At 40.1% G+C, this 13478-nt stretch overlaps 1 long non-coding RNA gene across 1 annotated transcript; it reads left to right on the forward strand.

The window, feature by feature from the left end:
* The first annotated feature begins 3686 nt into the window (after positions 1 to 3686).
* LOC143883830 (uncharacterized) lies at positions 3687 to 13340 on the forward strand. The gene is made up of 3 exons (XR_013252567.1): positions 3687 to 4298; positions 10132 to 11303; positions 11697 to 13340. It is a non-coding gene; the product is annotated as an uncharacterized LOC143883830 (long non-coding RNA).
* The last annotated feature ends 138 nt before the right edge of the window (positions 13341 to 13478 follow it).

Raw genomic sequence — 13478 nt, forward strand, 5'->3', positions numbered from 1 at the left:
AAAGTTTCTATTGAATGGTTCACTGCTTGAGGATGAATTCATCCCCTTTAACTCCTTTTTTGGTTTTTTTTGCCTATACAACTTAAAGAATAACGTTGTGTGTGTGTGTGTGTGTTGGGAGGTGGGATATCATTTCCCATGTTTTAAGGTAATAATCATCTGATGAGGGTGGGACAAGGGGACTGGTGAATGGGGTATGTGTACAAGAAGACAACAAAGAAGCTCAGGATCATCCAAGATGATTTTGGATTTTAGGAAAATGACCAATATACTCTTAAACGATCAGTAAATTAGCAAATATTGGCCAGTGATTAGGGGCGGCTTAACGTGACTAGTACTGACTGGAATCTCTTCATACCGGAATTATGACGTTGTATGCGAGCCTCATAAACGAAGGATAGTCCGCTTTCCACCATAAAACGGATCCGAAATCTAATGCATAATAATACTATGGGTGGGCTGTTTGGTGACTGGTGGGCCATCATTCTCCAGTCAAGTCAAGTCAAGTCAAGTGGAGATTCAATGCTATATTAGCAACCAAACAAGGAATTCAGAATTCATTGGCATTTGAAATTCCAATGAATGCCGAGCATTTGTGCAACCAAATAAGGTCGCTAATTAGGAAGGTGTAAAATAGAGAGTAGAGTGCAATTATTAAAACATTATTTTATTGCACGACTACAAAATATAAGAGGTTATCTTGCATGAAAATAGATGATAATTGAATGGGAAGTGATATATTCTCCCCCTTTTCCTCCCCGGGCCACTCCCACTCCTCCGGTGTATTTATTTTTTTGATGGGTAAAAAAAATAAATACACCGGAGGAGTGGGTAGGGGTGTCAACGGATCCACTTCAGGTCGGACCCGCCTATGTCACAGTCATGATCCATTCAAATTCTTTATCGGTCAGGTCGGGTCGGAGTCGGATTGTTCTTCGGATCTTACTTTCCACGTCATAATCACGATCCATTTTAATTCGGACCGACCATCGGAGTGTCCTATTATGTCCCACTAAGCTAAGTAAACAATTAATTTTTTTTAAAAGAGATAGAATGGCAGTTCATTATTAGTGTGTGTCTATGCATTTTCTTCAACTAAATTAAAAATTTATCTATGTTTAATCTAGGTGTAGAGTAATGCTTGTAAACAATAAAATTAATCAAAATTACGTACACAAATATAATGTATAACTATTATCAAAGAATATGATGCATAAAGAACAAAACCCCTCTCTCTTTTCCTTCGTGAAAGTATGAAATGAAACGACTGAAATGAGTGAAATCGCATTCCCATCCGATTCATTATAGTGATAAGAGAGGTTTTGACCAAAATACCCTTCATAGAAAGGTTAGCATTAACAAAATTTAGAGGGTATTTTTGTAAACCATTTCGGATCATGACTATCCAATGGGCATCTGTGGCATGCCCATACACAATCCAAAATTTTTCGGATCCCAGATTTGATGATCCGAAATATGCCCATGGATCCTATTCATATGTTTAGATCCTGTTCATTAACGTTCGGATTCAGACGATCCATCGGACCGTCTAGATCCATTGACACCCCTAGGAGTGGGGGTGGCCCGGGGAGGAAAAGGGGGAGAATATACGGCTACTCCGGTGTATTTATTTATTTAATTTCTTTATTTTTGGTAAGCTGGGGTTAGGCAAGACCCCGACCAGAATTCATTAATGGAATAACAATTACAATATAAGATACGGATTAACAATTACTCCGGTGCGTTTATGGCTACTATTTTTACACTACAAACGGGTGGCCCAGGGAAGAAAGGGAGGCGAATATATCATTTCCCCTAATAAAAACGAATTTACCGAAATTTGTATGCACTCCTTTGGTTTTAATGATCGCGGTGCCCTTCATGTCATAGTTGTCGAATTTGAGAAATGTGAGAAATCCAAATGGAGGACTCGTGGTCTGGTGATGTTAGGGAGAGCAATATTTCTACCACTCTTCCGTATGTATGTATGATGTGGTCTGGTTGCCGGTTAAATTTTTGTCCCAGGAAGAGTTAGTTAAATTTTGGTCCCATCCCATGTTTGGTTGCCTTTTAGCACTAGGTTTATTTTAATCCCACTCTTGTAATGATTGCTTGTGGGGTGAATTTTTTAATCCCACTTTTGTAATGATTGCCTTTTCATCCCATCCCAAGATAATCCCGGGAACAAAAATAAACTCAGGAACCAAAAATAAGCTTGAGAAGAATTTTTTTCTACCAAACAGTTCAAGCAACCAAACAAAGGTTTTTTTTTCCCACCATAATCCGGTCAACCAAACATAGGACTTTTATTTTACCAGGATACTTTTAGGACTTTTTTTTCCCACCTATCTCCTAGGATATTTTTTTTCTCCCACATAACTCCCAGGAACTCAAAAAAAAAAAAAAAAACCCGGCAACCAAAAAGGAGAAGGGGGTGTTGGTCTCAAACAAAGTCAAAAAAACAGGTCCTGTCACCGCTTTAGTACCAGCACACCCCTAACGAGTCGAGAACGAGTCAAAATTTCGATGGTCGAGAAAGTTAAAAAAGAGAGAGGAAAAGGAGATTTCACGTGACCCCAACATGGACAGGCCCATCTGACCCACCTGACACCTATACACGCTATCACTCACCTCGCTTTTCACGAAATCCCACGTGAGGATCCGGTCCACGTACGTGATCGTGTCTGGCAGCACGCGTTGTTGCCTCCCTGGATAAAGCCATCATCGATCGATTAAACATGGACCGTTGGTTTTCCTCGGGATTGGAATACATGCCGGTCTTTGTTTTGGGACCTTCCTTAAATGCGATTTTCCATTGGCGACCGTATATCTAGCCTGCTGACCTGTTTCGTTCCAGGGTAGGTGGATGCATGTGATGGTTAATGAAGTATGCCATGTCATCTTAACACGTCGGCGAAGTGGGACCAGGCCTGGACAACCGCATATGCTTTTGAGTTCGTGCCGGTGTTACAAATATACCCAACGCCTCATGGAAAACAAGGGAAAAGCATCCCCCTATACATTTTAGATTGCCTAAATTTTACGCTTCTCCTATGGCGTGGCATTTAAGTTGCATGCCCGCCCCGGGGTACTCTTGAATCCTTGCCCTTGTTTCACTCTTTACAATTTTTAAACCCTCCAACTCCATTTTGTGGTTGTTCAACTCTTGTAAACTTCACATGTTTACCCCAGCAAAGTAATGGATTTGACATAAGGTAAGAGATACCCTTTCCTCCTTCAAAATTATCTAAATACTCATCTATGAAAAACCCAAAGTACCCATGCAAATTACATTATGTAAAAACCACTAAAGTGCTTTTTCAAGGAAAATAACCAAAACTACTCCTCTCTCATTGAAAATAACAAAAGTATCCCTATCACACAATACAATGACAAAAATGTATCATCAAAATATAGCAAATGATTTGAGTACTTCTATCTTAATTCTTGACAATGGCCAAAATACCCTATCTCATAGAAACACCAAAAAAACCTTTAAGTTCTGGAAAATGACAACAAATATGCATATATCATAATTTAAAAAAAAAAATGATCAAGGTACCCATCTCTAACAAAATATCAAAAATACACATATCTCATGAAAAATGACCAAAATATCCTTATTTCATATAAGATTATCAAATATCCCTATCAAACCTTTAAGTTAAGGGTTCCACTAGTGGAAAATTATAAACAACTTGGGGGGTGGTGGGGGTTGGGTTTATTTTAATATTCAGAGATATGTCAGTAGCTGCCTAGCAATGCACCCAAGCCTCCCTTTTTTCACTCCATCAGCAGCAGCACATCACATGCTCTCTGCTCTCCCTCCTTAAAGCCCCCACCCCAAGAAACCCCATGATGTGTTTGATGATGCGAAGAAGCAGACCGACCCCTCATCTGTATTTTGGTGGTTGGTTGGGCACATAGCCCCAATGCGATCTCTCTCCCCTTCTAAACAAACCCCAACTAAACAAAACACCTTCTTCTTCTTCTTCTTCTTCTTCTTCTTGGCCAACATATTAATTTGCGCGATGGGAGAGAGCGGTGGTGGTTTGGGGCCTTCGACGTCGTACTCAGGGATGTTGGGGGAGAGAGAGGAGGAGCGGTGGAGGCATTTCGATAACTCGGTCAACGCCGTCTCCTTTGGGTTCGTAGCCACCGCCATCTTCATCTCCATGTTTCTGATCATGGCCATCTTTGAGAGGTTTCTACGTCCCACAGGGAGTCGGAGACATGCCCCCCAGGATCTTGAGGACGGACGCCTCTCACCAAAGCCCTCTCCCTCTCCCTCTCCCAAAGTAACCTTTCTCTCTCAAAAGACGCTTTTCCTCATCATTTATTTATTGATAAACCAAATGCCACATTTATTTTTCTTTATCCTTCCACACTATTACAATTTATTTAATCAACCTCTCTTTCTCTATGGGTATTCTATCTTTTGCTATTCTGCAAATCTGGACAGAACTTACCATGATCATGAAAAAATATTCTCTAATTTATCTATTTTTATTTACCAGCTTTTCTTGCTTCCACTCACAAGTAGTGCATCGTCACTTACCTTCGAATAGTATGACAAATGTGTGTGGTGCTTGTGACCAATGATCCAGTGGGGTACCACATGGATGACCCCAAAAATCCAAGCAAATCCTAACAATCCAATCGATTTAACCTTAAACCCATGCTCGCCTACTAATCGGACATGAAAATTTGTCTAATTATTTCCGCTTTTGGGCTATGATCAATTGTCATGGTGGCTCACTGGAATGATTGCAGCAGCTACCAAACATCTCTCCCGTACAGTGTAGATGGTGGGGACGACCATGTGCACTACCGCTTGCACGACTCATAGGGTTGTGATATTACAGTTTCTGTGTAATGAGTATTTGGAAACTCACTGGAATTTTTATTTTTTATTTTTTTTTGGGGGGGGGGATGGTAAACAATTTCATTAAGAAAAATGCCGAGGAAGTCACTCGAATTGTTAATGTCCTATTTTCTCTCAATTGGGTACATCAATCTGATTTGGAGTTTGGACCCCCTGTGGATGGGCCGTTAGCCAGAAATTCCAATCATCAGACAGTGGCCTGCAAAATGTCCGTTATAAGAAAAATAATTATCGCATTGATCGTTGGGATCAATTAATCAGTTCACTAATTTTGGACCAAGGCCCCATCTAGATCAGGCCTCCACAAGTACAAACCAGGTTAGCGTACCAATGTGCTTAGAGATCGGGTAATGAACAGAAGTGTACACTAACCACCTCTTTTGTAAATGGTTCATGGAACTAATTATCCTGGTCAGAATGGACATGTCCAGGTAATCTTTCTTCCTTCTTGTTTGTTTAGGAAAAGACTGCGAGCTGTTTTTTATTTTGTTTCTCTGGAGACTTGTGATGCCATCTAATTAAAAGAGTGTTTTTAAAATTTTGTTGACTTTGATATCAATTTTCATGTTTTTTTTTTTGATCGGTAAGCTGGGTTTAGGCGGACCCCTACCAGAATTTTAATTAAAAGAAAGATGATACAATAAAAGCAACAAGACCACTCCCCGATCCTTAGACAATGAATAAGGATGGGGGTAAAACAACTAAGGACATGATACCCTAGAAATCGAAACGTATAAAACCGAACTCTAGAGCCAGACACCATACGTAAGCCCCTAATGATCAAAGGCTTATTTCATCTTCTGACTAAATTTCCTTGCTCTCATGCTCTTCCTTAATTTCTGAAACTTTGGGGGATCACCATCATCTTCAGTCACCTTTCCTTGGCCTACATTTGATTTTTCAGTGCATTGACAATCTCCTTTGGTACCAGAATCTTCATTGCTTCTGTTTGTCTCTTGATTTTCTTCTTTCTCGGACTCTTCCTCCTCTTCCTGGAGAACAAAGAATGGATTTTTGGTAATAGGAGAAGTGATCTTTTGAGGTCTGGAATGATTTCCCCTCAGAGGCAATGTTGGATGAGCTGCCTTGGAGGTTTGCAATTGGAACTGGGCCAGGTTTTTGAACAGGCCTCCATTCTTGTTTGTGCGGTTTTGTAGGAGCTTTGTGGTTCTTTGGACAAGAAGCATCAGAATGGTTGAATGTCTTACATTCTTTGCAGGAAGGGGGCCTCCATTCGTACTCCAGTTTTTGGTAGGTCGTGCGTAACAAAGTTTTGATTTCAACCTGATCTGGAAGATCAACCCCAGCTTCGACTTCGATGCATACTTGGCATAACAGAGTATGGTAGCACCAGTTGTATATGCGTCCATGTAAAGAGGGATGCCAATCTTGCTTGCTATCTTGCTCAAGCAATGAGCCGACCAAAACCTGAGGTGGAGACTGGAAGCGAACCCAAACAGGGATGGTTGTCAGGGAGAGCTTTTCAAGCTCGATTTCTGGGGTCCATCTTCTGAGAACGAGGGGGCGACCACCAAAGATGTAGTTTCCGCCATCTAGGACCTTTTCACAGTCTTCTGAGGAGTTGAATTGAAATAGGAAGAAACCATTATGTAGGTTAAACATTTGGAAGTCGCCTTTTAACTTCCAAGCTCTGTTGAGATATTCCTTTAGGGCTACAAAATAGGGACGCTTACCTATGATATAGCCTACTATGGAATTCTGCCATTTTTGGTCAATTTTCATATTTGTTGTAACGATACTATAATCATCTAAACCATCACAATCTTTTTGTCTTGGTTGTCATTTTCCAAAAAGAAAAAGATGTATATTTCAGCTGTTTTAATTTCTGTAATTTGTTTAGCTGAAAAACAGAGCTCCTGAATACATCATATCATTGTGTTTTGCTGTTGTTTCTGCTTCTGCTAATATTATTTGATCAGAACCTAAATTATATTACAAAGACGGCAGTATCACTGTTTACTACAGTATGCTATAGACTCCTGCCACTGAAAAGAAAAACAGGGGGACCCATTTTAAATTCTTGCAAGTTTTATTGAACTGGTGGGTTATGCAGTCCCCTCTGCCTCCTGTATTCAACTCCTTGTCTCTCTGACCTGCCCATAGACATGTTCATTCACATGGGCCTCTTTTATTTATGACTTCATCTCAAGTACAAGTGGGTTCCAGCCTTCGCATTAAAGATTGTTGCCTATAGCAAGCTAAACTGCATGAGACTTGGTATAATCTCATCTTTGTAGAAGCATTTGGGACCTGTGTTAGCAAAACTTGCCAGTTTTTTTAGTAGGTTTTAATTTTTTTGAACAATGCCAGGACATTTTGATGGTATCGTTTGATGATAAAAAAAATATTCATCAAAAAATCCACTTTCCACCTTATTTCCTAGGAGAGTGATGCAACCAAACAGACCCTAAGGGGAATAAGGGTTTCTAAACTTACCTTGATGTCCTCGATGAAATTTGAGATGTGTTGAACTGGGGTTTAATGTTGGATGTAGAAAAAGGTATTGTTGGATCATCTGAATTAGTGTTTACTAGTTTACTTACAAATATTCTAATTTTCGTATGTCGGTAAGCTCCAACCACTACAAAAATAGGGTTCTCAGTTATGTGGTGAAGAACCGATGTTGAGATGCAAAAACTTTCTATCTATGTGACCACTCCATAGCACTTTAGGGTAATTGGTTTCATGTCATGTCAGTTCAAGGTTTTCAATCTGTTTCAATTGTGCCAATTAATAAATGATTGATATTAACAACAATCTCAATGTTAATTGAAATTGCATTGACTAGAAAAGCTATTTTTAATAAAGGTCCACATAAAAGAACCCAAATGATAAACCCAATAGCTAGAACAATGGTTTGATCTAATATCTATTGAAAATGGATATATTGTGCATGAGTGTGCTCGTGTGGGCTCATGCTTTTACTTTTTGTTTTTTGGTTCTGTTATCTGCCAAAAGATGTCTTAAATATGCATTTATGGTTTTCCCTTTTATTGTCCATCATATGGTTTCACTAACATAGATTGAACATCTTGTATCATAGCCATCACCATTGATAGCCTAATCAATCTGTGAGAAGATTAATGATACTCACTACACCTAAAACGAGTCATGTAACTCTTCTAGGTGTAGGGATTGAGCTTCTAGCTCAATGGTCAAGGCTTTGTTCTTCCGCCCCAAAGGTTGGAGGTTCAGTCCCAGCTTACCTACCAAAAAAAAACTCTTCTAGGTTCCTTCAGTGCAGAATAATACCCCAACCATTTCAGTGGGTAATTCTCAATCCATTTGAGAAAATTCCCTATGTTGATCATTTAACACTAGTAGTATATATGATGTTTAGGTGGTTAAGAATTAAACTTCTACTTATCTATGTTAAAAAGTAACTGTAATAACTAATAATAATGGTTAGTACAATATTAGCAGCTAAGTGCAGTGATGGCAGTTGCAGCAGCAAGTAGCAGTTGTAGGAGACCTTATTTAGTTGTTGATGTAATTAACGAGTGATACTGTGATAGTAGTAACTAGTAATTATGTAGTATAAAGTAGTATAACTGGACGCAGGCATAGATGTAGTAGTAGTTGTTGTTGTTCCAATTGTAGCAACCATGTACACAGACATAGACGTAGTAGTAGTTGTTGTTATTCTAATTGTACCAACCACGTAAAATTAAGTAACTATATGTAGGTGCAGACAGAGATACAATAGTGGTAGTTGTTGTTGTGGTTCTGATCCTACAGGTAATGAGAATTTTAAAAAATGAAGCCCATTTATTTGAAATCCCACTATAGTAATGCCAATAAAAATAGGAAATGAGAGCAGTAAGTAGATGAAATAGATGCAGAAATAGGTATTGTCGCAGTAAGTAGTATCAGGTGTCGTAGTAATCACAACAGAAATGTTTGTAGTAGTAATTACTAGTACCAGCATTCTAGTAGCAGTTAGCACTTAGTAGCAGCATTAAAACCTTGGACTCGGAACTCGGCCAAGGTAAAAAGAAGCCAACTTGGGCAAGGCATTGACTGATCTGGTCAAATTTTCATGAATTCGGGTGAGCCAAAGGAGTTTTTAATTCACTTGGTAAGTAAACACTCAAGGTTAGATGAGAACTCAACTAACATATAACTGAGTCCACAAAGAAACTTTTTAAACAGCACTTAGTAGTAGGTTATAATGGTAATAACTAGTAAATAATAATGCTTGTACCAGTTAGTAGTAGTGCTAGTTAAGACAATAAATTGCATTGAACTATATTAGTAGCTGATGTGAAGTAGTAGTAGTAGCAGTAAGTTGTTACTCAATTATTTGACTTAAAATGATAGTAATGGTCACTGATTCAATAGTAAGCTGGAGAGATGTGTAGTAGTGTCGGTGGGGTTTTGAAGGCACTACCCAAACAAAAGGGGGTGGAAATATCATTTCCGTTGCAATTAATGTTAGGCTTTGTTGGGTTTAGTGTTTTGTTTCCACTTCATGTAAGGTCCATCTTTAGTCTTCTAGTGTATATAAGGTATCTTGTATGCCTTTTGCAAAGAGAGATGTTTCTACTTAAAGAAGAGAAACGGTATGTTGTCTTCTGCTGGGTTGTGTGAGGGTGAAGAGAGCTTGTGTGAACTTTGTTTTGAGTGAGGGAAAGATAACGGATTGTGGGATTGGGTTAATCTCATTGTAATCTTATTTTGTTTCTCTCATAGTGGAAAGATTGTTATGATGTTATCATATTTTGTTTCTCCAGTTTTTGGCCCATCAAAATTTCTACTGGCCATATAAAGGTGGAAACATTTCTAGCACTTTTGCAATTTGCACAGTGAAAATTCCTTGTTGGCTTCGTCTGGCATTGGTTCCTTTGTAAGTTAACCACGAAAATCCGTATGATTTCTCTTTATTTTCACCTCATCTTGCCATTATAGATATATCATATGATTGATTACTGTTCAAGGTTTGGATATATCGAATGATTGTCCGGACAATTCGATCTCACTGGATTTTTTTCTATTACTGATTTGCTGTCCAAGATTTGAACTTCTACTATGTATGATTGGTTTTGAGTTCTATGGGGTTCCTACTCCAATTAACTGTTATGTGCTTTAACTGTTTGATGAGATGGGAAGCATGTTTACCTCTAATGATCTTGTAACTGATTGGGCTATATTGCTGGTCTCATTATGGACTACTTTTTTTTGAAGATTGTAGTTTAGTTATTATGGTGTTACGTTTTTGGGTGCAGATGTCTGTCTACACCAAAGGGGTGTCGGTTTTGATGCCTGGGCAAGACATCCCCACTTTCATTGCACACCCTGCCCCTGCACCATACCCCCCTGAGCGGATTTCGTGGCCCCTTCATCAACACAACCCATTCAGCCACTCCACCTCCAACTCCAGTTAGAAATCTCATCCGCTCTATAACTGTTTGAGTTCCAGAAATTCTGCCTCAAAACCCATTCAACAGAACCCAATTTAGCAATTATACTTTCAAACTCAGAGTTAGAGACCATATAAATTCACCTGGCTGCACTGCCAGAGACTCCTCCTTCAACAGAACCTGTCAGCAATTCTATCAGAGACTAACGGAAACCATCAGCAATCCTACATCAAAGCCAGTTCACCAACCTAAACATGTTTCTGTGTATATATTCTGTCACATTCCAGTGGAGTGGTGGTGTTGTCAACTTGCTCGCCCTTGCCTATTCTCTCTCAATGATGTTAGCTTCGTAGCTGAGATGCTCGCCACTTTCTCTATCGATGATGATGTTGGCTTCGTAGCTGAGCCAACCTCTATCGATGATGATTACTCACACCAGAGTTGATATTTTCTAAGATTTTTCTGGTGGCTATCCTACAAATTCGCCTATTCTATTGTATAGTTTCGAATTGACCGAGTATCTTTGATGGATTACTTACCGCAGAGTTGATCTTTCGCAGATTTTTCTGGCGGCTAGTCCATGTCTCCGACATTTTAAGTATAGTTTTGAATCAAATGAGTATCTGCCTAAAGGATCAAGAGAATGTATTCAGCATGTAGAATGATCAGTGGACAATTACTCTATTGTCTAGCAATTAATGTAAATTACAGGGAAAGTACTTCAAGAGGCATGCTTTACACTGTGTGTGTGTGTGTGTTGGCTGATTTTGCAGACCCTATTTTCTTCTTGATGGTCTGTTTTATGGCATCATACTTCACTTGCAGCCAATGCGTCCCATGATAGGCAACTCCGTCTGAACCTTTATCGTATGCATGGAACATACATTTTGGATGAGACCCGGATATTGTGGTGAGCATCGTGATGGTTCTACAGGATCAACGGTCTTGATTAGGCATACAACCGTGTTTATTGTGGGACACAAAATTGATCCATCCGTGGGACACTATATTTTTATTTGCCCCAAAATCCACCCCAGGTATTCTAAAATTGTGACTTTTATTTATTTATGTTTTTGGGCCGGGGGAGCGAGGGTAGGGGGATGTGCAAGCTGGTGTTGGGCTCCAAAATTGTGACTTGCCAGTCAATGATGGTCCTCTAGCCATTCAATTAATGGATTTAATCCATTGTTAAGAAAGGGTAGGTGGTAGACTGGTAGGTACCACCTCTCCTTCGATGGTTGCAATTGTCATTGAGGGCATGATTGATGAATATCATACGACTTGATGGGCCGACACAGTTTGGTTGATCTAAACCGTCTACTGGATGGATGGGCTATTCAATAAATTTGCCCATTTAAAACCTGTAATTTTCTTTCGCGTCTTGTCTTTTTCATCTGACCACTCTTTCCTGCCTGACAATATGTGTACAGACTTACCGGCGATTGAAACTATCGGAAAAGCCTCCACCCACCTCTTCTTCCGGGCATAGTTTCTGACTGAGACGATGCAGATTGAATTCCACAAATGAAATCATAGCATCTGGAAATTCAAGGAACTCTCTCGATTGTAGAAAAAACCGTAATTAATTCAAGAATGGGGAGATCGTCTGCTAGTTTTGGGAATGCATGGAAAAGGAAGCTGTTTTTTAAAATTTCGTTAAATGTAGTAGAGAAGATTGAAAGAAAACAAAAAAAAGCTACAGAAAGATGAAACATTCCAAAGAAACAAGAGGATTTTCAAGTGATTCGTTCCCCGACGGACCACCTCCCACCTTGGTTTCGTCGCCAACATCTCCAGCCGGTTTCCGACGACGCCCTGTCATCTTTGACGACGAGCTCCGACTGAGATTATCGGGTGTTGCTGCTTTTGGATTCGTCCGTGTAGCTGGAGATGGAGATCTCCTACCGGATTCCTCGCCAGAATTTCGGCGGATGATTCGAGGCGTTGTTCTTCTCTTGGCAGCCGCCGACGAGTCGGATGTCCTCACCGGAGACCTGCTGTGAAATTCGCCGGGCTTTCTGTAGAATTTCTTCAGTTTGGGCCGCATCTCGACTTCTTCATCGCAACCTTTCTCTTCATCTCCTTTCTTCTCTGTAATCGTGGTTGTAGAAACGCTGTTGCAAAACTCGGAAATTTCGGAGGTGTCGTCGCCACAGTCGTCTGCTGGAGCTTTTTTGTCAGGAATAGGAGGTGGAGCTTCTTTCTCCAGTGCTGCTGTCTCTTGGATGTTGGGAAAGGTTTGTTTTGGGGTCTCTGAAAGCACCTCCTTCACTGTCTCCTCTTCTTCCAGAGGAGGAGGAGGAGGAGCTGGTGATTTTGTGGGGGGGCGGGAATGGGTGGGCGTTAGGGTTCTTTTCTTGCTCAAGCAGCTGCCCATTCTCTCTCTCTCTCTCTCTCTCTCTCTCTCTCTCTCTCTCTCTCTCTCGATTACAGAGGTCCAGATCTTTGGATTCTCCTCTTCTCTTCACTAGGACGCATTCTGGGCCTTTTTTTGGGCTTTCTTGTGGAGATTTTATGGAAGCCGGATTTTCCACTTGGAAAATCAAACGATCTTGTCGGTTTCCACGGGCGATGATTGGGGAGTGAGGAATGCCCGGAAAACTGACTGACGGTCGGTCGGTCGGTCTTTAGGGTATTAATGGTGGAGAATGGAGTGGTGGTAGTATAGACAGCTTTCACTGGAAAACGACGCACTCGGAAAAAGAGCCGTTGTGTTTGTGAGAGATTTTTGGGGACGGAAAAAGAACCATCTATTTCTGAACGTTACGTCTGGAAATTCAAAAATAAAAATGACAGAGATATATAGTTGGGAAATGTGGAGGGTTCGCCAACTCCCACTTCACAACCGCGTAGACTCGTCGTCTCTACTACCACTTGTGATTTTTCTCCGCAAGCGGAATCTAAAGTTTCTGTACATTCACATTAAACACGCAAACAAGTCTTTATAATTTCCGTTTTAGGTATTTCTTTTTAGTTTTTTATTTGGCAACGTACGAAATACAAATTTAGATAGAGATAGATAAATGCAAATCTCTAACGAAGAAATCCAAATTTTCTTAATCGTCATGTCTTTCTTTCTATTTATCAGTGAACATGTTCTGCTGTGGTGCTTCTTGTGATGCATTGAAAAACTAAAAGAGGGACATATCGGAAATCAACCCAGGAGCAAACCTTCATGGCGTGGGTCCCATCTAGAAACGGTGAGATAAATC

This window comes from Tasmannia lanceolata, unplaced genomic scaffold (assembly GCF_043159265.1).
Source record: "Tasmannia lanceolata isolate RefF3 unplaced genomic scaffold, GAP_Taslan_0.1 ptg000008l, whole genome shotgun sequence".
NCBI classification, from domain to species: Eukaryota; Viridiplantae; Streptophyta; class Magnoliopsida; order Canellales; family Winteraceae; genus Tasmannia; species Tasmannia lanceolata.